This window comes from Nycticebus coucang, chromosome 22 (assembly GCF_027406575.1).
Source record: "Nycticebus coucang isolate mNycCou1 chromosome 22, mNycCou1.pri, whole genome shotgun sequence".
Lineage (NCBI taxonomy): Eukaryota > Metazoa > Chordata > Mammalia > Primates > Lorisidae > Nycticebus > Nycticebus coucang.
This window is the reverse complement of record NC_069801.1, coordinates 53,402,664-53,425,751: the sequence shown is the minus strand read 5'-3', so window position 1 is coordinate 53,425,751 and position 23,088 is coordinate 53,402,664. Positions and strand designations below refer to the sequence as shown.

Below are 23,088 nucleotides of genomic sequence, written 5' to 3'. Positions count from 1 at the left end.
AAGAGAAAGAATAGCCTGTAACTTGACTTCCTAGATATAACCATCTTGTGTGTAGTTTCTAGACTTTATTCTATACTCACAGTAAACATATATGCTGCATTCTACACCCTCCCTCCCCTTGAGTGCAGAAACTTGATGTTTAGCTGAACACCTTGAAATAGAGACTACACCTCTCCCTTCCAGCTAGAGGTGTCCACATGGCTACGTTCTGACCAATGACAGAACAGAAGATATGTTCATGCAGCACTCGAAGGTCACTGGGGAGGCACTGACTTCCATGGGAGGTGTGTCTTTTTATGCTCTTGTCCACCCTCTTTCTTCTGGTTTAAAAACACATATGAAGTTGAAATTCCAGCATTCACCTTAGGCCATGAGGTGCCCCTGAGAATGGAAGCCACACACTGGAAACCAAAAGAAAGGCATAAGAGTCATTAGGGCAGTGCCTGTGGCTCAAAGGAGTAGGGCACTGGCCCCATATGCCAGAGGTGGTGGGTTCAAACCCAGCCCTGGCCAAAAACTGCAAAAAAAAAAAGTCATTGATAGCACCACAGAACAGTCAAGCCCGTCCTGATTGCCCTTCTTCCAGCCTTTTTTAATGCTGATTTTAGGACCTGTGATCAGGTCTTCTCTTTATGCAATTTCTAGATGAGTCTTCCCTTTCCTCTTCAGTTAACTTTGTATTATAGATACTTCAATCCCCCATTAATGGATAAAAAAGTTATCATATTCCATTTAATGATACAATATTCATAATAGTCCATTGTAAGGATTTACCAGAATTTATTCAATTCCTTATTGACAAACTCAAAAGTTCTTTTCAATTCTTACAAGTTATAAAAAGTATGGTATATAAATCTTTGGTGCATATTTTAATGTTCTCTTAGGATAAGAGGAATATTTTAGGGCTGAACAATTTGTTCATTTTGAATTGACAGGTATTGCCAAATTGTTTCTAGAAAAGTTGTTCCAAGCTATACTTCTCTAGATAGAACTAAAAAACTGTATTGTGAGGTATTGCTCATATTCTAGGCATAAAGAATAGCACGGCTGGGATGCCACGGCTGACACCTGCAATCCCTGCACTTCAGGAGGCGAAGGAGGGAGGTTTGTTTGAGACCAGCCTGGGCAACATAGCAGGACCTCCCTCTCTACAAAATAAATAAATAAATAAATAAGCTAGATTTGGTGGTGCACACATGAAATCCCAATTGCTCTGGAGGCCAAGGAAGGGGAATTGCTTGAGCTCAGGACTTTGAGGTTATTGTGAGCTATGATCATGCCACTGCACTCCAGCCTGTATAACAGAGTGAGACCCTGTCTAAAAAAAGCAAAAACAAACAAACAAAAAAGACAAAGAGAGAAACACAACTCATGATCCAGTTTAAGAATTAGAACATGTCCACAGCCTGCCATTCCTGCTGCACCACTCAACCCTCTTCACCAGTGGACCCGTATCTCCAGTTCTTTTCATACCCCTTGAGGAGGTGAGTGGGACTCTTTGGCACCGTATAGACAGCCCCCCCCCAAAAAAGAATGAATGGTTCATACAATTTCAATGTCCTGGGGTAGCACTTGTTGACAGGGGCTCACCTGATATCCTCAGGACCCCTCTCTCTTCCTCTAGGGACTCCCTCCCTCCACATTGGCCTCCTCAGTTTCCACATAGTGGGAAGTGGGTGTGGGCAGTTCCAGGCCTATGTTCTACAGTTCACATCCAGCAGTAAAAAGTTCACACCCTGCCCTTCCCTGTGGTTCCTACACCAGACCTGGACCTCCCCTGAGTAGATTAGCAAGAGTGACGGTGGACATATCTACCCCCACTGCAGATCTGTCATTGGGACCTATCAAAACCTTTCTGATGTCGATTTAGAGTTTCTGCTGTCTGGGGTAACAAACCCCACACATTAACTACCTGTTTTGTAGTGGGATCCCTGGCAGAACACAGTCCAATAGATAGTTTGCTCACATTTACTGGGTACTCTGTACACCCCGTCCAATTCAGCATCCCTGCCAGGTGGGTCTGATGCCCGCTTTGCGGATGAGGAAAATAGAGGCTTAGAGAAGGTAAGTGACTTTGCCCTCACACAGCTCCTGTGAGCCAGGGCTGCAGTCCAGCCCTAGGCTTAGCTCACTCCAGTGTCCGGCAGCAACACGGCAGGCCACGCCACCTCTCTTGCAACAGGCTGTGCTTACCTCCTAGAGCTGCTTTAAAATGTAGCGAGAGAGCAATATCAGATGAGGGACTTCACAAACACCAGTTCGTTGAACTCAGTGACTTGTCCTAGATTTGCCTCCCTCGACCCTCTGGGGGGAAAGGAAGGGATAGATTTCATCACTGGCCTGGTCACCTCGAGGTAAACAGATTAAGTAAGGGAGGAAGGGGACAAGTAATTCCTGGAATTATTTTTCTGTATTCCTACAAAGGACATCTATAACTCTTCAGGATTTTAAGAACAATAACAAACATTAAAAAAAATATGTTTACTCTGGGCAAAGTGTGGTGAAAGAACTGGACTTTGAAGTGGGCGGGTCTGGGTTCCAGAGTGGACACTCCGGCCCTTACCAGCCCTACTATTTGGCTTGGAGAATGGCCCAGTCTCTCTGTTGGGCTCGGTTTCCCCACTGGCTCAATGAGGGGTTTGGATAAAGACATTTCCCACCCTCAAGTTTTTCATCTGTAGAATAAATGTGGGGATTAAGAAGTGATTGTAGGCTTGGTGCCTATATGTCAGGGGCTAAGGTGCCAGCCACATACACAGGAGCTGGCGGGTTTGAACCCAGTCTGGGCCTGCCAAGCAACAATGACAACTACAACCAAAAAATAGCCAGGTGTTGTGGCGGGCGCCTGTAGTCCCAGCTACTTGGGAGGCTGAGGCAAGAGAATCGCTTAAGCCCAAGAGTTTGAGGTTGCTGCGAGCTGTGATGGAACAGCACTCTACCCAGGGTGACAGCTTGAGACTCTGTCTCAAAAACAAAAAAGGAAGTGATGGTAACCTCAGGCTCACCAGGTGTCATCCCTGAGGGCCTCAGAAAGAAAAGGAAATGGCTTCAGAACAACCTGCACCCTCCTGGGCTGAGGAGGAACTGAGGAATGGGACCTTAGGGGTTTGGCTTCAGAACAACCTGCACCCTCCTGGGCTGAGGAGGAACTGAGGAATGGGACCTTAGGGGTTTGGCTTCAGAACAACCTGCACCCTCCTGGGCTGAGGAGGAACTGAGGAATGGGACCTTAGGGGTTTGGCTTCAGAACAACCTGCACCCTCCTGGGCTGAGGAGGAACTGAGGAATGGGACCTTAGGGGTTTGGCTTCAGAACAACCTCCACCCTCCTGGGCTGAGGAGGAACTGAGGAATGGGACCTTAGGGGTTTTCCTGCCTCTGGAAATACTTGACTTTGGTTATTCCCCAGCCCAACGCTTCACAAGTCCTGCAAGGAGTTGCTTGGAGTATGTGGCCAAGCTCCAAGCTCCAGTTTGGAGTGGAGGAATAGAGGTCATTAGTAAGAGACTTCAATGTCCCGTAAATTGGCTTCCTAGAGGGTAGTGCTCTCCCCAGCACAACTGAGCTTTTAGCAGACAGCAGCCGTTTCCAGTCAGGGGCAGACAGAGTTTGAAGCTGGAGGAGGTACAGTGTCAAGAGGTAAGACTTGCACAGGCCTGTGAGTTAGAGGCTCGAGTCCAGGCTGGGTCACTGACCTGGACAAGTTGCTACCTCTCCCTGGGCCTCGTTTTTTGTTTTTTGTTTTCCCAAAATGAAGGTAGTACTGTGTGTGATTAGGGCTTTCCAGTATAAGGAGATTAAGCCAACAGGTGCTGGAGCCTCTCTGCCTGAGTTCTGATCCAGCCTTGGCACTCTCTGTCTTTGTGCATTTAGATGATTTATTTGAACTCTGTTTGCCTCAGTTTTGCCATCTGTGAAGTGGGAACATGACTAGTACTCACCACATGGGGTTTTGTGACCATTACCTCTGTCCAGTGTAATTTTTCTGCCACCCACATGCTCCCCAGCTTGTATTTATTTTGGCGGGGAAAGAGGTTGGTGAATTACTTAAAATTATCCTCTAGTTTTAAAAGAGAAAAACAAATATGGACTCGATGATTTTGTTATCTATTTTCAGTTATATAAAAGAAAGTGTTTTTGTTTATTTTTGTTTATGATTCTTTTGAGTAGGATCTTCCTGCAGCACCTGCAGGATGAAGTCCAGGCGTCCTCTGCAGGTCTCATAGTAGAAAACGGTTTCTCTCCTTCCCCCCTTCTCAGCAAACCAGGCAATCCATTGTTAATGTTTTTTTTTTTTTTTTCATTTTGCATGATAAAATGAATCTTCCCATTCAGCCTCTTCTCGGTGTCAGACGATAATGGTTTTCCCTTCTTTCTTGAATTTCTGTTCCTCGCATTGCTCCCCAGCGGAGTAGATCAGGTTTCTCCTGTAAGAAAGGTACGTCTGTACTTTTTCTCCAGCGGAGTGGGCGAACAAAGACAATCAAAAAAACACGTCGGACATCTTCTGATAAAGGATTGGAAATTAAATGTAGAACGCTTAAAACAGTTCCTGGTATGAAGTAAACACCCTCCAGGTGCAAGCCATTATGTGAGGACACCCCCTCCATGACAGGCAGGACCCCTGTGCAGGAGGTTGGGAGCACAGAGCTTCTGCTGTGGGGGTAGCAGGTGTGAGGATCCCCATGGCAGTGGCAAGAGGACTTTATGCCCAACTGTCTGTTGAGGACCCCACAGGGGAGGAGACCTCTTGCCCAGGAAACCTCTCTGAGGTCAGAGTCTTTGCTGGAGAAGGTAAAGGAAGGAAGGAGGAGGGGGTCTCTGCATTCAGGTCACACCCGGCCTCAAGTGGCTATGATGTCACTGGTCGTGGGAGCCTTGGATAAGTCTCTGGATTCATCTGACCTTCATGCCCCTCTTCTGTAAGATGAGAGCACAGATCTGAGGGGCGTATGAATGAAATAACATAGTGAAACCACCCAGCACAGTGTGAGCGGAATATGATTCTGGAGGCAGGAGGATGTGGCCTGTGACAGCACCAGGGCAAGCCTTGGGATTGTTGTTGATGTTGTCATTGGAGTCGGGGTGTGTGTGTACGTGCACCCATGTGCATGTGTGTAAGGGTGTATTCAGACAGAGGAGGAGAAAGAAGGAAGGTTAGAGATTTCTTGAGGTTTGGGAAGACCTTATCTACCAACCTAAGTTGTGGTTCAAGTGCACACCCCTTGCACTTGGACTTGTGCTGACCTCTTCTCGGATCTGCTGCTTCCACTCTGGCTGTGCCCAGAGATGTCCTCTGTACGATAGTTTCTCCCCTCCCCAGGATCGGTAACAAGCCCCTGAGTCAGGGCGGCTCCTTGTCCTTGTGGGGGGCCCACCATCCTTCCTTCCCACCCTGCTCTGTGTCCCAGACCCTGAGCTGCACCAGCGCGTCCCTGGGCGCCAGCTGGGAGGGGAGGAGGAGAGCTGTCAGAGCACTGCCTCCCGTGTCCTGCCCGTGCAATCTCCCTCAGCCAGAGTCCCCAGCTCCCATCACGGCCTCCCACGGACAGCGCCCTCCTCCTGCCCCTTCGGGCTTCAGGCTGGTTCCGGCTCCTCACACAGGGTAAGAGCTGGGTCTGCTGCGGCAGACGGCTCCTCCTCCCTGCCCACGCTGTGTGTGAAGTTCCTTGACTGTGTGCGAAGTTCCTTTTTTCACACTGCATGTGTGAGCGTGGCATCTCTGTGCCACTGGAGTCCTGACAGATGGGGCTTACCAGGCCCTGTGCCATCTGCCCCTGCCCCTCTCCACTGTCACCTGTGTTCCAGCTGATTCCCAGGGACCAGCCTCTTCCTCAGCCCTGAGCTTTCCCACAGCTGGTGCTTTACCCAGAATGACTTCGTTTCTCCAGACCCACTTCCTCCAGGAAGTCTTCTTTGATTTCGTTAGGCTGGGTCAGAGCTCTTCTTCTGGCACTGTGGTCCCCTGAACGCCCCATTACAGCGGGTAGCATGCATACGCACTGCCTGCTCTCCCTGTCTTCCCTACCAGACTGTGCCCTGCGTGGGCAGGGCAGGACTCATGTCTTGGCTTCCCAGAGGCAGGAGTGAGGAGCACAGACTCTGAGCTGGCTTCCCTGCTCTGTCGTGTGTTAGCCATGTCTGTGCAGCCTTCATAAGCTCCTCGACCTCTTTGTGAACAGTCACTCAGCAGTATCACAGGGAGAGACACTTACCTGCGGAAAGTGTTGCTGTGAGGATGACATTTGTGAATATGAGTAAAACAATTAGTTTTATATCTGGAATGAGTACACAGTAAATGCTAGGTTTATGGTCATTTTGTGAACACAGTGTGTACTCATTAATTAGGGAAGGAATTAATTCAAACTTACAGGTATATTGTTGCATAATATGGTTTTCCATTTCGTTTTTTACAGCAGCCCCAGGAAGGAGATAGGGTAGAAATTCTATCCACAGATGAGGACATCAGGGCTTGAAAGGACATGTCCAGAGACCCCCAATAACACAGAGACAGGGGTGGGGGGTAGGCCTGCGGGAGCCCCAGCTGGGCAGCCTAGCCCTCAGCAGCCCCAAGGATGGGGAGACGGGTGTGATCCACTGTCTCCGGCTGCCATAGGGCCTCGGCGGCCTCAGCTGTGGGCACTTTCCCTGAATGTCTATGAGTCACCTTTGGGACTTTCCAGGCCATAAGCTCCTGGAGAGTTAAAAAAAAAAAGTTCAATGTGTTACAAGTTATGAAAACAGCTGCACGTACAAGGGCCGTTGACCCAGGTGACCAATTGACCGTCCGAGAGAAGCCGTGGCTACAGGGAGAACCCCAGAGAGTCCTGAAAGGGAACGCACCTTAAATGTTTCCGTGAATAGCAGTAATGATAATTACGTAAGGCCCGCAATGACTGTGAACGTCCATCCCGGGCTTCCCTGTGTGATCAGCACCCCACATTCTGATTGGATACCCCTGAGCCGATGGCCTAGTCAGTGGAGATTCTCAATCAGCCCCCAAACCCCAGAACCCAGCTCAGCGCCTGACGTATCAAAGGTGCCCAAGTGGTTGTACAATGACTGGCTGAATGGTCCCCATCCAACTCCATCTTACAGATAAGGAAACTGAGGTTCAGAGGGTTTAAATGTCTTGACCAAGGGGACACTTGTGGGTCCCTCCAGAAGGCCTCATAGTTTAATGTGAAGGAGCCAAAGTTTTCAGGCCAAGCAAACCTTCATTCACATTCCCAAGCTGCCAGCTGCCTGCTGTGTGATAGAGTTACTCAACCGCTCAGAGCCACAGGGGAGGTCGTGGTGAAATGGGCCCCGTGGTAGTAAATATCTTACTTGGTTGTGGCAAGGATCGCCATAATGACTGCAGAGAGACTGGCACAATGGCACGAAGAGAGAGCCCCTTAACGGTTGGTGACCATAATCACTATTCTTACTGTTCTAGTCTCCTTTGCTTACCATGGGAGTTAGACTAACATAGCCTCCACCACAACTGGTGGCCCTAGGGCTGAACGTTTGCAAGAGGTTCATGAAGCCCCAAGTCCTGAAGGTATGGGAGGTGTAGAAAAGGATGAAGAAATCAGGGGTGATGACCTGGGAGGACATTTGCTACAAGCAGGTGGGCAGAAAATATCCGGCTTCTAAGCAAGCCCAGAAGTGCTTCATGCAAGCCCCAAATGGCCCACGCTTTTCTTGCCCTGCTTGAGGGAGGTGGCCACATGTGCTCTTTCTGCGACTTTTCCAAGGATTTCTTGAAGCTTCTTGCTAGTCCCCCTTCCGACCTCTCAGGAATGATGTTAACTCTGTTGGTGTCTTTTGAGATATGATCTATCTGCAGCTCCCAGGCCGGCAACGTAATATATTAAAATCCAGCCAGGAGCCAGGCTGTTTCTACAGCATGGACAGTCTGTCCTGACAGCCTCTGTTCTATCAGGTTATAAGCCTGGCCTGTCATGATGCAGAAGGGAAAACTGAGGTCAAGTGCAGGGTTAGGAAGAGACCCAGACTTTGGGAGTCATCATCAGAGAGGCAGAACAAGGGCGTGGGAAATGCCCACTGCCCTGGGCTGCATCCTGGCTCTGCCATTTACTACCTGAGTGACCCTGGGCAGACACTGCAGCACCTGGGACCTCAGTTTTCTCCGCTGTGAAAGAGGCTTCATGATACTTCCCTTGTGGGAACAGTAGAAAGAATAAAACATACAGTGGAGAGGAGTTACCTATGCAGTGCTTGGCTTAAAATACACAAGTCCCCTTTCCCTCCCGCCTCTCCTTCCTTCCTGAAATGAAGAGGGGCTTTGGCATCAGACAGGCCCGGGTTCAAATCCTACGGGAAACTGGGAAAAGGTCAAACTTGACTTTTCAGGGTCTCAGTTTCTTCGTTTATAGAATGGCAACAAGAATGACCGTGAGGAGGGTCCCCGAGGAGTCAGAGATGACAGACAGCACACAGGAGGCCTCTGAGGCACTGCCACCGTCTCTCCTTCACTCTGCTTCCTCCGACCCCAGCTGAAGTGGCCAGGGAATATGTATCTGCAAGGCTTCGGCCTCCCCCTCTGGGCAGGGGCAGGATTCCTCCGCAGAGCTGACGGTGCTGGGGACAGAGACATTCCCTTCCAGTGCTCAGGCCACTTCAGGACATGGATCCCTTGGCGGGGGGTGTCAGACCCAAAGATGATCACTGCAAAGCTTCCAAAGAGGATGTTGGGAACCTGGACACAAATAACCCTCATGAGACAGCCCCTCCGCCCCCTTCCTGATTGTGAGTAAACATGACGTTATTCAGAGGGACACTTAGGTTTCAAACCACTTCATATTTAATCTGTAATCATGCTTCCTTCCAAAAGCAATTCCAGAGAAAACATCAGCTTAGTTTTTGACAAGAAATAAAGCTCTCTGAAAACCTGTACACACAGGCCAGGCCTTGAGGGACAAACTGACAACTCCTTGTCCAGCCGGAGGTAGTGCCCACTCTGGGACACTGTGGCTGAAATGATGCCCTGTGTGCTGTGGTTAGCAGTAGGGGATTGTTTAGGAACAATGCAGAGGGAGGAGTCAGGGCTGTGGTCCCACCCACCTGCATTTGAATTCCACCTGTGCCTTTTACTGACTCTGTCCTGATTCAGCAAGTTGCTTAACTGCTTGGAGCTTCATCTTCTTCACTGTAAAATAGGAGTGACTGTGTCTGCTTGGAAGGCTGGGGTGAAGTTTAAATCAAATAAGCCAATGATTAGTTGAACCAAGTGAAATGGGCGTTTTCGAAGGCCAAGAACGGTAGAATGTGGGCAATTCCATATGGTTCCATACCAGATGAGGTGCCTGCATATCGGAATAGTTCCTGGACTGTGTTAAGTGTTTAAGTCTCAGACGTTTAAGGCTTAAGAAGGCGGGGGAGGCAGTGAGGGATATGTAAAAAAGATCAAAGTTACAAGACCTGCTGGGGAGCTTAGAAATCGGCTTTTGACAGACTTGGAATTACAGCTCCAGGTGATTCTGACCAGGTGGTGCTTCCTGCTCAGCTGATCAAGGCTTAGAACTAAGAAAAGCCTGCAGGAATGAGTAGATAAGAATAGTAAACGGCCAGTGGCAGAGCCCTTTCTCCACCATTGTCTGTTTTTTGTGTGTGTGTGAGAGAGAGCGAGCTTGAGAATCCTTCTGAATACACTGAATACATGAAAACCCCACCTAATGCTAGTATGTGTGGCCTCACCTCCCTTTTGAAATAGGGAGTCTTTGCACCATTCTGATATAGGGGTTACAGCCTCAGTAGCTGCCACCAATATTCTAATATTTAGGACATAGTTCCAACTCTTTCAAAGTGTCCTTAAAACTTGGAGCAGGAGGAATTAGCCAGTGGAGCAGCAGATTTGCAAGTGTGCTGCAAACTCTCCCGATCCACCTCGGCACCTCTCAGGGGAGGAAGGCAGGAGACGGCACCTCCCCAGGTCATTCAATGCCAGTTAGGGCTGAGGAGGAACCTCAGCCCAGCTCCTTAGTGTAACTTTACCTTAGCCTACTTATCGCTGCACCAACTCACCAAACCCTGGCCAGGGGGGGTTCTGATTTTGCTCAAGTGCACCTGGCTGACTTTTCTCACTAGCTCCTTCCTGTTGAAATTGACACCACACACACCCAACCGCCAGGTGAACTGGTCCTGCTAATTCTTCCATTTGTTCCATAAAGATGAATCAGCTCCACTGAGGGTAAGTGATGAGCAAATTAGACATAATTCTTACCTTCCTGAACTCTACAGACTTCACGTTCCCAGTGTATGTAATTAAAAGAGCTCCACGATAAATGTGGGAGATGGTTGAGAATGTGTAACGGGGGAGACCTGGGCCAGGTTGAGGCTGGGTTCGGGGTGCCTGGTTTTTACTTTGGGAAGGGTCCCTGTTAATAAGTCTAGGCTCAAAAATAATTAGCAAATTGTTTTGGAATCCATACTAATTTCAGGCATTATGCTGGTCTCTATGGTTTGGCTGTAGATCTCAAAGAAAGGAGGATGGAGCCAGAAATAGTACCGTACTTACGCCATGCTGATGGTGGCCAAAGCCTTGGGTTGCACAGTGTTTGGGGTGGGGGGGAGATCCCTGTCCTTCCTCTAGGGAGGTGTTCTTTTTTTTTAAATTTCAGATTAACAGGAGGGTACAGAAGATTAAGTTACACTGTTTGCATTTGTTAGGTAAAGTCCAAGTTGTAGTGTGTCCCTCCCCCAGGACTTGTGCTGTGTACCCTTACATTGTGTAAACCCCCTCCTTCCTCCACTCCCCTCTTTATCTTCGTCTTTCCCTCCCACTTGAGTTAACTGAGTTTTTCTCTTGTGTGGGCATGTATTTGTTCATCTGCTGGTTTCATATTAGTTTGAGTCCATTGGATGCTTGCTTTTCCATTCTTGTGATACTTTACCGAGGAGAATGTTCTCCAGCTCCATCCGGGTTAATACAGGAGAATGTTCTCCAGCTCTATCCAGGATAATACAAAGGATGAAATGGTGGGTGTTGTTAGGACCCCATTTGACACACGGGGTAATGAGCCCACAGGCTTTCTGCCCTTCAGCTCCATCTTAACATCTGCAAAGCAGAGACCAGAAGAATGTCCGCCTCAGAGGGGCTGCTGTGAGATTAATTGAGATAACCCGGGAAGTGCCTAACACCCAGTCTCATCTTGCAGTGCCTGAAGAATATTCACTTTTCTCTTCCGGGGAATTTGCTCCACACAACTTAGGCACCACTTGGTGGGCCAGGCTTGAGCTAAAGTGTGCCTGACACCTCGTCCAGACTCCCGGGTCCCCACCAGGCCATCCGTGAACTCTCCTCGTGGGGAGTTGTGGAAAATTGCAGAAGACCTTAACTTTGTGCTCTGGGTTTGAACATTTTGGGGGTTTATTAGGGATCCATTGTGCTCCTTGAGCAAGGAGTCTTATGACATAGCAGCATTTAGGTGCTGAATGACAGGGTAAACATGGGGTACGGGAAGGGTTGGGAACTGGAGCCTAAGGGTTTGTTTCATTTTGGCTAGTCCTTGAATTTGAGTCTAGAGGAATATTCAGCTCCTGAACCAGGGCAGGGAGCGGCTAGGGAGGACAGATGGAAGAGTGTTCCTCTCCGCCACAAAAGCACTTCGCGGCTGCCTGTGTAATCTGAGCCTGGTTCGGATTCAATTGATGTGGTGCAAGGGCTGTGTCCACAGCACCTACTTTGGTGCCCGCTTGCCACCACATTGGCTGGTGACTATCCTGTTCCACCCTTTGAAGAAGGCAGCGGCTTCAGACAGCAAATTTAAATTGCTGCTGTTCAAAATGAAGGTGGTAACCGCTCTGCCAGTCACCCATTAGCAATGATGTCATAGTTGCTTTTCACACTAGGTACTTTCCAGATACTATCTCTAATTCTTCCAGCAGCCCTAAAAAATGGGTATTGTTATTTGAATTTTACAGATAAAGATCTTGAAGCTCTAAGAAAACATTCAACCATTAAACAACAAGAAGTAGAAAATGAACCCAGCCGGCTCTGACCGGGAACCCACCTGATCCTTCCCAACTGCCTTTTCTGGTTGAGGTGGTTTCCAGATGAGGAAACTGGGGCTCAGCAAAGCAAAGTGAATTGCTTAAGATCACATAGATGGTACAACAGCTGAGTAGCAGATAACTTTAGTAGAGTGTTTGCTGTGTCCTGGGCAGTGGGCTAAGGCCCCAGCACACATTATCTCATTTAATTCACATACCAGCTTGCGTTACATCACATAATAAATACCAGAACTGATATCTACATTCAGGCCTACCTGCCTTCAAAGCTTTCAGCTGCTCAATTCTGCTTTCAAGGACACTGAATTCCAAATCTTCCATGGAGGAAAGGTAATATTGGCTACGAAGCACTTAATCTGAATTTATGGGATGAAGCTGCTACAAGCCAGCCCTTCCCCTGCATGCAAGTCCTGTCTGTTCCTGAGTGATTGATGGCAGTCTGTGCAGTGAGGACAGGAATGTCTGGCCTCATGTAATGGGCATTTGAGTGAAGGGCACCAGATAGTTGCTGTGATCAGTGAAGAGATAAACCCCCTAAAAACCCCGGGACGGCTAAGATCAGATGGATAAATGCACACTGCCCTTCTGGGATCTTTCCTTCCCTAGGAAATTGATGGAAGATGTGTCAGGCTCTGCCCACTGCATTCCAGCCCAGGGGGTCAGCTGTGTCTGAAATCTGTGTGTGCCTCGTGCCAGAGGTGAGGGGCCTGGGGAGGGGTCCTCATGGTCCCTGACCCAATCCTAGAGAAGAGGCCATGTGTGCTCTGCAAATACTGTAAACATTCCTGGGAGGTGAAAGGCAGTGCCACAGGCTGCGTCCTAGGCCCTTCCAAATCCAGGTGTGTACTCGGCCTCCCGACTAGCTCTCTCTAAACAGCACTGTAGAATCCGTGACTGCTGTGAAAGAGCCATGGAGGCCCAGGGCAGCAGTTTCACCAGAAGCTCAGTGTATTTTCTACACATAGCCCCAGGAGAGTGATCTCATCATTGAATTGGAATGATAATCATAAAATTAATGGACAGTGGTAGAAAGTTTGGCAGTTATATCAAGAGCTTACCTCTTCACAGCGTCTGTTCTCCTTTCCAGTAGCCACATGAGGAGTCCATTACTGTTATTGCCATTTTACACTAGGAACTGGGGCCTGGGTCATTCGCCCCTTATGCCTCAGTTACTAAGTGATGGAGCAAGGCCTTTAGCCCCAGACTTCTGTCTCACCATTTCCCTAAAATGTGAATTAGAGATCACCCAGTTAACCTCTGGGGTCTGCGCCGTGTATTAGGCAGATGGGTATCCTGTCTCTGAACAACAACACAGCCTATTCCAGGATTGGACACCCATAATTTGGTGAGATAAATAATAGTAACCATTATTGGAGCCCTTATTTCTTAGCAACCCATACGCTAAATGCACATTGCCGCTAATCACTATGTTCACCTTATGTGGTTTAAATGTATGGAGGACGAGTTGCATAGAGTTCAAGGGACGTGCCCAAGGTCACACAACCAGTAAGTAATGGAGCAGGCTTTCAAATTCAAGTCTGTCTTATGTTAAATTCCCTGTACTCACCCATACATCATACTTTCTCCTTACAGTGAGTGGGAATCATCTCTAATTTCTGTACATGTGTCACAGTTCTGCCCTCTGTACAGCCCAGCCTGCTTGATTTTTTTTTTTTTTTTATCAATTTGTCCACCTGGCAGATGCTGGATGATATCTCTGTGTCATGAGTCTCTTTTCTTACAGGTGTAGAATTTCCAGTCACCCCATGATGGGACCTACTGTTGGAGGGTTCATGATCTCATCATTCACTTTTTTTTTTTATTGTTGGGGATTCATTGAGGGTACAATAAGCCAGGTTACACTGATTGCATTTGTTAGGTAAAGTCTCTCTTGCAATTATGTCTTGCCCCCAGAAGGTGTGGCACACACCAAGGCCCCGCCCCCTCCCTCATCATTCACTTTTAACAGGAAGGTTAAGGTGGTAGAAAGAACACAGGCTTCAGGGCGGCCTCCTCAAGGAGTAGGGCGCCGGTCCCATATGCCTGAGGTGGTGGGTTCAAACCCAGCCCCGGCCAAAAAAAAAAAAAGAACACAGGCTTCAGGGTGAAGACAGTGGGCTCTGGCTCATCACATGGCCTCTGTGATCCTCGTCTATTACATGCGAATTCTACCTGATTCTCAGGGTTGTTTTAAGATTATAGCATATGGGGCCGGGCACCGTGGCTCACACCTGTAATCCTAGCACTCTGGGAGGCCAAGATGGGTGGATTGCCTGAGCTCAGGAGTTCAAGACCAGCCTGAGCAAGAGCAAGACCTCATCTCTAAAAATAGCCAAGCATTGTGGCAGGTGCCTGTAGTCCCAGCTACTTGGAAGGCTGAGACCAGAGAGAATCACTTGATCCCAGGAGTCTGACGTTGCTGTGAGCTGTGACGCTGTGGCACTCTACTGAGGGTAACATAGTGAGATTCTGTCTCAAAAAAAAAAAACGAAAAACAAGAATAGTATATGGAATTAAGAATGTGACATTTTCATAGAAAAGGGAGTTGATCAATCCCCAAAGTAACATTAATTACTATAGTCTAACAAATGAAAGAAAAGTTGTCTTCAATAAAAGAGAAACAGAACCAATCTACAGGAAGAGAATGGTTGGGTCACAGTGGTACATCACTTTAGTGAAATATTATGCAGGCATTAATGTATTTCTTTAAAAAATACACCTGTGATATATGCTAATTAAAACAACAGAGATAGAAGACTTGATCTCTAGTATGATCTCAACTTCACAAGAAGTGAGATGAGTAAAACAATATCCCAGTGCTAATAGCCATTATCTCAACCATCATCTCAGCACGACAGACCTACGGACTGAGTGTGTGCCGATGTGGGTATGCGTTTATGTATAGATGCACACATATATGTGTATTATGCTTATTTCCACTTTTCTGTTTTCCAGTTTTTCTGCAATGAGCCTGGGATCATTTTGAAAATCAGTGCAAAATGTGAGGCTCAGAGGAGAGCCCAGAGGGCTCCTCCCATGTAAGGCCTTGCTGGTCTAAAGATCAGGAGTGCCCTTTCCAAACTCAGTTGTTTTTTTGCAGTGCCAAAGTGCCATTTCAGCGCCTCTCCTCTGCTCACTCATCTCTTTTGGCTTCACTATCTTGATTTGACTGGGTTCAAAGAGGAAGCGAATACAATAGGCTAAAGCCAGTCTTTAAGAACTGCCTGGGCCGGTGCTGCAAATAGGATGTGCTGATATGGTCTTTTAAAAAAAACCAAACAATAAATAAAACCAACAACCTCTTTCCCATCTCACTGAACAAACAGCACAATGAGAAAGTTACCTCCAAGGTGATGTTCTGGCCCTACCTTCTGCCCCTGGAAGGTTGGCTGAATGAATCTGGCCTAAGGTAACAGCAGGTGATCTGGAAACAATGGGCTCCTTGAGTTATTTCTCTGGCCTGATGCTATCGTATCTGATTGTCTCTAGGAAAATTGCTGCCTCCCACTTTCTGGGAAAGGCAGTAGGGAAAGGCAAATGTTTTCTGGAGTAGCTTCTCCTCGCTCAGAAGCAGCAGGAAGCTGAGTCCTCTGTGAGCAAAGGACACGGGAAAATGGCAGGATCTTTGCTCCTTCCTATGGGTTTGGGAGTGGCAAGTGCTGGGGCCTTATAGTGGAACCATGTGAGAAGGAAAGGAATGTAGATGTTATGGGGTACCTGCCCTTTGTTGTAACTGAAGAGAAGGACAACATCTTGCAAGAGTACCCAGGCACCTCACTGGCCCCTGGTCGTCCATTAATGGCACAAGAGGGAGAAGCCTCGGACATCTATTGCACACTCCCTCCCGAGGCACCAGTACCCGTGACACCTGCCATCTATATAATATCTGCTGTGTGCTAGGTGCTGGGAGGAAATTTAGAAGCATCATTCCATCTGTTATGGGGCTGAATTGTGTTTCCCCCCAAATACATGTGTGGGAATCGTAAAGCCTAGTATCTCAGAATAGGACTGCATTTGGAGATGGGGTCTTTATAAAGGAAATTAAATTAAAATGAGGCCACTGGGGCAGGCGCTAATCCGATATGACTGGGGTCCTTGCAAGAAGCAGGGGGTTGGGACACAGCCAGAAGTTCATGGAAGACCAGGGGAGGGCCAGCCCTGCCACAGCTTGATTGAGACTTCTAGCTGCCAGAACGATGAGGAGATAAATTTCAGTGGTTTAAGCCACCCCCTCTGTGGTACTTGGTAATACACTATTCTAACCCTAGTCCTGCCCGCAGGGAGCACTTGCCCCAAGTGACCAATGAGGAAACAGCCTCAGAGTGGTGACATGGCTTGTCCAAGATCACAGTTAAAAGAAGTCTTGATTAATGACCCAGTCTCATTGACTCTAAGATCTGAGACTTGACATTAATTGTAGAAGAAATGAAGCCACTTCTGAAAAGGTACATCGCAAACTGTAAGTGGTTTTTGAAATTCTAGCTGAAGCCTGGCCCTCAGAAGGGTGTTTCCTGAGGATGGATTGCCCTTTGATCCCAGGGGCCTATCCCTGCAGGCTAGAGAAGGGTCTTCCCAAATCATCTAATAGTTGCTGCACATTTGGGATAGCAGCAGGGAGCCAGGGCTCTGTAGTTCTCCACCTGCCAGAGGAAGGGGTGACCGTGGGTGAAAGCAGTCTCTCTGGGCCTTTGAATTTGACCTTTACACTTTCTGGATTGCTCTTCCAACTTCTGCTATCAAGCTTTTTGTGGGTGTTTTAGTGAGCTACCTACCCTATTTCCCTATAGGCAGCCCCATCCCATTGCCAACTATGACACACTTTTAATCTTCTCACCCTGTGCCTTTTGACTCCTTAATGGTAACTTGTCCCTCAGGTCTTGGCTTAGCTGTCCCTTCCTCTGGGAAGCCCTCCCAGCCTGGCCCAGTGCCTCCTGTTAATCTAGTTAGGTGAGTTTCATAAAGGATTCATCCCTTCCAGAACCTCGAACTCTGCCCAGCACACAGTAGGCTCTCAAACAACACAGGTGCATAAATTAATCTCTATACCATTCATTCCTTCATTCATTCAACAAATGTTTACCCATGGTCCTCTCTTGGGTCAGGCCATGCATGTACGAAGCTGTCAGGAAATTGTCTTGGCTCCTTGTGGGCAAGTTCTGGCCGGAGGGCAGGCACTGAAAATGGTTATGGTGATTCAGCATGATCAGAGCTATAACCATGGACAGGTGCCAGGTTCTGTGCAAGCGGGGTGCAGCGGATCCTGGGTTCTGGGGAAGAGCAATTAGGCTGTGCCCTGGATGGAGTGCTACTGTTTGGGGGAGGGGAGAGGAGTTGGGAGGTGAGGCTGGGAAGGGGGGCAGGCCTCAACGGGTTCTCTGGAGGCCTTTGCAAGAAGGGAAGAGCAAGTTGGGGCTCAGCCTTTGTCCCAGTCTGGGCTCAGCTCCTTTGATCCCCTGCAAGGCCATTGTTTCCCCAGCAGTGGCCTCCCAGCTTCACAGGGGAAAATGTTGTCTTTGTTTTCCTAGGACTTTTCATCCAAACTCTGCCCTGGTGGGGACAAGCTGGGAGGGGCTCAGTGTGAGGACCCAGTCCCTGGAGCTGAAGGACAAGGGCAGCCCTTGCACCTTCTCTGGGCTATGCAAAGCCCTCAGAATCCTCTTGCTCATTATAAATCACCCTGGGTTGGGGGGCTGGAGATGGAATTGTGGGCAAACATTTTCAACTTCTTTATTTTAAAAAATTGCCTTTGTTAACATGTCCAGCCTGATCATAATATAAGCCAAATGTTGTGAGGGCCCGTGATAAGTTGCATTTGAATCATAACTCAACCACTTACTGGCTGCCTGACCTAGGGCAAGACATTTCAAGCCTCTCGGGGTCTCAGCTGCCTTCTCTCCAAAACCCAGAAAATGATATTTATCCCACAGCACTGACATGGGGTCGATGCACCTGCTCATGTTAGGGACTGATGCTTACAGGGGAAGAATGGCATTAAACACACACTTTCAGACGTAACATTCCATGTAGCTTGCTAAGGGTACATATAACGGAACTTCACTGGCTGTTTCGGGGGTCAGGGAAGGGGCCCCCAGGAAAGCAGTACTCATGCTGAGATTGGAAAGATGTACACACAAAGGAGCCTGGTCAAGACATTCTGCAAATGTCAGTTCCTGTCCCTTCTGCCTTGAATAGGATCCCTCCGCAACACCTGCCGGGTTTGAGCCGGTTTAAGAAGCTCCCCCTTCCCCTCCAGGGAACTTACTCATCTGAAAAGAAGTGGATGCTGGGAGCTGCTTCCAGGGGCCTGGAAATTGATGAAGACACATGCAAGGGAATGAAAATGGGGCCAGCTGTGACACTTTCTGTGTGCCCTAATGAGAAAAGCCGGGGCTGTACTACCCGGCGCTGAACTCTTGGCCCAGCATGCCGGGCTGTAGAGGAAGGGGGAGTCGTCTCCCAGACTGCAGCGCTTTGTGAGGAGAAAACAAATGGGCCTGTAACTTGATCGAGGCAGAGGGGAGGCTGCCAGAGCTGTGAGGATGAAGAATGGCTTTCAGAGGAGCCACAGGGGGAGGAGGCAGCCTTGTCCCTGCAGTGCGGGGATGTGCAGAGCACAGCTGACTCTTGGAGTGTCTCCAAACCAAGACCGATGGGTGTGTGATGCTGCTCAAGGCACATTTATTATTCCACCTGTATCAAGTACCCTCCATGGGCCCCAGGGACACTCACAGAGGTATCAGTTAGTCCTTGCCGCAACCCAAGCTTGTGGCCAATACTCTTACCCCCATTTTGCAGATGAGAAAGGTGAGAAGTTCAGAGAAGTAAAGTAACTTCCCTGAGGTCACACAGCCAGTAACTGGTGAAGGTGGTATCTCTACATTCACTTCTGTATGACTTTAAATCCACATTCTTCCCACTATATCATGCTGCTAGATAATTTTTTAGACAATATTTTCCTCTGCATTTTCTACATCTAATAATGATAATAAAAATCCCTTTTAGGCAATAATACGTCGAACAACACACTCTTGCAAATGCTAATTCGAGGGTTCTTCATAGTACCTGCCCTGTGAGGCTAAGTGTTCAGCCAAAGGGTGGCATCCTTCATGCCACAGAATAAAGAAATCAAGTTGCTGGGTAATCGCCAAATCTCATGTACTTTCCACTGTTGTCTTGAGATACAGGTGGGCTCCTAAGGTGTCTGCTGATAATCCAGACCATCTCCTGATCCTTAAAATTGAAGGCCGGAAGCATGGTTAGTTTTTCTAACAAGCTCAGAGCTTTTACTTTGTTTCTAACTGTTGATAAAGCCTGTAGCCCAAATCCCCTCTCCTAGGGCCCCTCCTTCTGAGAAAGGGATGGTTGGCCATGTGTGTTTTTCACTGGGGCTCCCACAAAGAATGTTGCATATAATATGAAACATATGTCCTCCGTGTTTGCTGGAGTGCCCCCATCCCAGGCCTGCCTTGCACAGCTGGGATCCCCTTCTGCAGCCGCCCCGTGCAAGTGGAGGGAGGCAAGTGCCCCTAGAGAGACTCTAGCTGGGCCTTCTGCCTTCAGCAGGCAGAGCAGGGCGCCGAGCTCCTCTGCTGTCTCTCCATCAGAGTCCTGGCCACCCCGTGCGATACCAGACTCAGACTCGGGTGCGTGTCTGAGCTCAATCCTGAACTATACGTGGGCCATGCAGGGCAAGAACCCTCCTGCCTCTTGTCTCTCTGCTGGTAGGTGCTGTGTGATGTGTGATGGGGGAAGAATGAGTCTACTACCATGGAGCCCTTCATGGGGGTGTGTTTCTGGAGAACGCTTAGCTAAAGGCAGCACCTTCAGTCCTTTCTGTTCTTAGGAGATGGGACTGTCTGGCTCAGGGGTTCTTGAACTTGCGTGTGCTTCAGCTTGTTAAAGTGCACCACCTTTGTGTTTCTGATGCCACCAGGGTGGGGTGGGGCTGGGGAATTGCATTTTTACCAAGTTCCTCCTTGATGCTGTGCTGCTGGTTCACGGCCACACTCTGGGAACTACTGGTCTGTAAGAGGAAGGAGGGAAGGGTAGGTGAGGGTTTGTGAGAAGGGAGGTTAGGAAATGAGACCAGATTGAGTCCAAGTCATCTTTCTAAAACTCAAAGCTGTCTCCTGGGCTCCCGGCTGCCTGCAGGAGCCCTACGTGGCATGCACAGCGCTTGTCAGTCTCAAGTCTCGTGGCGGCCTCCCCTCCCCTCTTTAAAAAAAAATTTTTTTTATTAATCATAAACACATAGATCATGTATACATGAATGCATTTACAGGGTACAATGTGCTGATTTCATGTAGAATTAGGAATGCTTACATCACACTGGTTGATATATACCTCATATCGTTTACTTAGTTATTGTGTTAAGACATTTATACTCTATACTAATAGATCCAACATGTGCCCTTGCGTTATGCACCATCCGTGTGATCCCACCATTCACCCTCCCTCGATCTGATCTCCCCACCCTCCTCTCCCATCCGCCTTCCTCCCTCCTTCATCTTGGGCCATGGTTGTGATCTATTCTTCATATGAAAGTGTGAGTGATTGTAAATCGGCTTCATAATAGTACTGAGTACATGGGATATTTTTTCTTCCATTCTTGAGATACTTTACTAAGAAAGATATGTTCCAGCTCCATCCATGTAAGCGTAAAAGAGGTGAAGTCTCCATCTTTTTTTTAAGGCTGCATAATATTCCATGGTGCACACACACCACAATTTATGCCATGGAATATTATGCAGCCTTGAAAAAGATGGAGCCTTTCGCCTCCCCTCTTGGGCTCCATACCCCCTGACACGGAACTTCTCATGCTTCCCTAATTTGGTGGCCCTTTTCCTCCTTCCCTGTCTTTGCACATGCCTTTCCTTCCACCTTGGCCATCCCAGTCCTCTTTCCTAACCCTGGAAAACTCCTACTTTTCTGAAAAGACCCATCACTACCGCCTCCTCTGAGAAGCCCTCCCTGATCCTCTGAGATAAAGTTCTCCAGCAGTAAGAATGTCTCCGTACTTAGGCTTCATCCCCTTCCACTGCTGTCATTTCTTGCCTCCGCTTGTCTGGTATCTTCTTGAGAGCAGAAATTTAGATCTATTTGTCATTTTATTCCAGGAACTAGCCTGGAACCTGACACATAGTAGGCGCTGCAGACATGCTGCTGGACTGAATTCGGGGGTGGTCACATCTGTTCATCTGTTGTGAGCTCAGTGCAGAGTGAAGGGTAGGTGGGTGACTTGTGCACCTGCCCTGGGGAGGCACTGCACTAGGTGCTGGGGAGTGACCTGAAGAATGAGAGACACAGCCCCGGTTTGTGAGAGAGGGAGAAAGGGATCAACTGGTTAATTTCGGCAGTGATAAGAATGGCCGTGGGGGAGCACAGGGAGCGGGGAAACTCACAGCAGCCATACTTATCTGAGCAGGACTGGAGGTGAAGATGAAGGAGGTGACGTCTGAAGGATGACGAGGATGAGGGGAACCACAGCACCGTGCATCTGGGGAACTGAGACCATCACGGTGGAGCACACAGGCAAGGTGGCCTTAACTGCAGCATTGAAGCAAGGTGAGGTTGCAACAGGTGGGGGGGCAGAGGGAGGGCCCTCGGAGAGTGACTGTAAGCGGGAAGTGGGGGACAGCAGGGTCCTTGCTGAGTGAGATGAGAAAGACAGAACAGGAACAAAAATACAAACTTAGCAGAAGAAAGAACAACTCTCATGATGCGGCCCGGTCTGCAGAAGAAAGAGCGACTCTCACGGGGCGGCCCAGTCTGCAGACACCAGACACCTTGAGAGCATGAGAACGCTGTAGTTAGCATCACCAGAAGGGACTTCTCAGAAATACTGTTGTCAAAGGCGGCGAGGATTTAGAAGATGACAGGAAGGAGGGAGAGCTTGGGGTGGAGGGACCCTGAAGGAAACATGGGAGGCGAGGAGACCAGCCTGGCAGTTCTGTGCAGATAGAAACCACGTCCCTCCTCAGCTGGCCTGTACTTTGCAATGCCCAACCCTGCTGCTGGGCGGTGCACACAGTGCAGACAGCCCTGCAGGGCAGGGATCACCTGTCCATGTTTCAAGGCAGAAACCAGCGCGGGGAGTCATGGGAATGATGAGGGAGGTCACAGGGCCACGCGTTGTTCTCTGGTGAGTGGCTGACCTTTCCCCTGCTTCCAAAGCCCTCTGCAGCAGCTTTTCCAGGGCTGAACAATGCCATCGACTCCTTGGCAGCCATCCTGGTTTCTCTCTCACCTGATTTTTTTCCTCTTCCTGTTATAACTTAAGAATACCATCAACACAGAAACTGCCTTTGCTCTCCTTAAGCCATCTTCCTTCCTGGCTCCCTGAAAGGGAGCAGGTGCTCCCTGCAGCTGTGGGGAGGGGTGGGCACCCTGGCTGTAGGTGTGTAAGGACCGCTAGGCGTGCTTGCACATGAGATCTCATTTAGCCTTTACTACCAGGGGCTTGAGGGCATTCAGGCATTGAAGCAGGCCCCATGCAAACCCTGGCTTGAATTTCCATTGCTAAATGATCTGTCTGGGAACTGATTTCATATCTGCTTGACTTCAAATGAGCAGAATAAACAACACCAGTGGGTAGAAAAGGTTGAGAAACCAGAACCTCTATCCGAGGACCAATGCTGTGTGGGGAAATGTTCCTGGAACACCGTATGGTTTTTCGTCGTTCACACCTGTTCACACGCGGGTCTCCTGCCTGTGCTTCCTGCTTCCTCTACCCACAAGCCCCTGTGCATCTTTAGCGTCCTGAAGATGCCTTGGAGCATCCCTGTCTGTGCTAGGCGCTCTTCTTCCAGCCTCTCATTTCTCTGTACTTACACTTAGTGCAGAATTTAGCACAATCGCTTGCAATGGATCTTTCCTGGGCTTTTTTCAAGTGACTATAAACTCCCGGAAGAGGATTTTTATGAATCTCTGAATCCACAATGCCTAGCACAGCACTTGGTACACAGAGGGTGCCTCATCAGATTCTTGGTGAATAACTGAGTGAAGAGAGGAAAGACTATCTGTTCTCAGATTCACCTCGCCACAGGGGCGCTAGCAGTCCCACACTTTATATTAG

The 23,088-nt window shown here is 48.6% G+C and overlaps 2 long non-coding RNA genes across 3 annotated transcripts in view; one reads left to right on the top strand and one right to left on the bottom strand.

Moving 5' to 3' along the window:
- Positions 1 to 3,507: 3,507 nt before the first annotated feature.
- Positions 3,508 to 23,088, top strand: part of LOC128575476 (uncharacterized) — a 92,146-nt gene continuing 72,565 nt past the window's right edge. For both annotated transcript variants that reach the window (XR_008376998.1, XR_008376997.1), the window contains exon 1: positions 3,508 to 3,638. This is a non-coding gene — a long non-coding RNA (uncharacterized LOC128575476). The remainder of the gene's footprint in view (positions 3,639 to 23,088) is intronic.
- On the bottom strand, positions 18,191 to 21,389 carry LOC128575477 (uncharacterized). The gene is made up of 3 exons (XR_008376999.1): positions 21,032 to 21,389; positions 19,980 to 20,037; positions 18,191 to 19,244 (listed from the first exon to the last, which is right to left on the bottom strand). It is a non-coding gene; the product is annotated as an uncharacterized LOC128575477 (long non-coding RNA).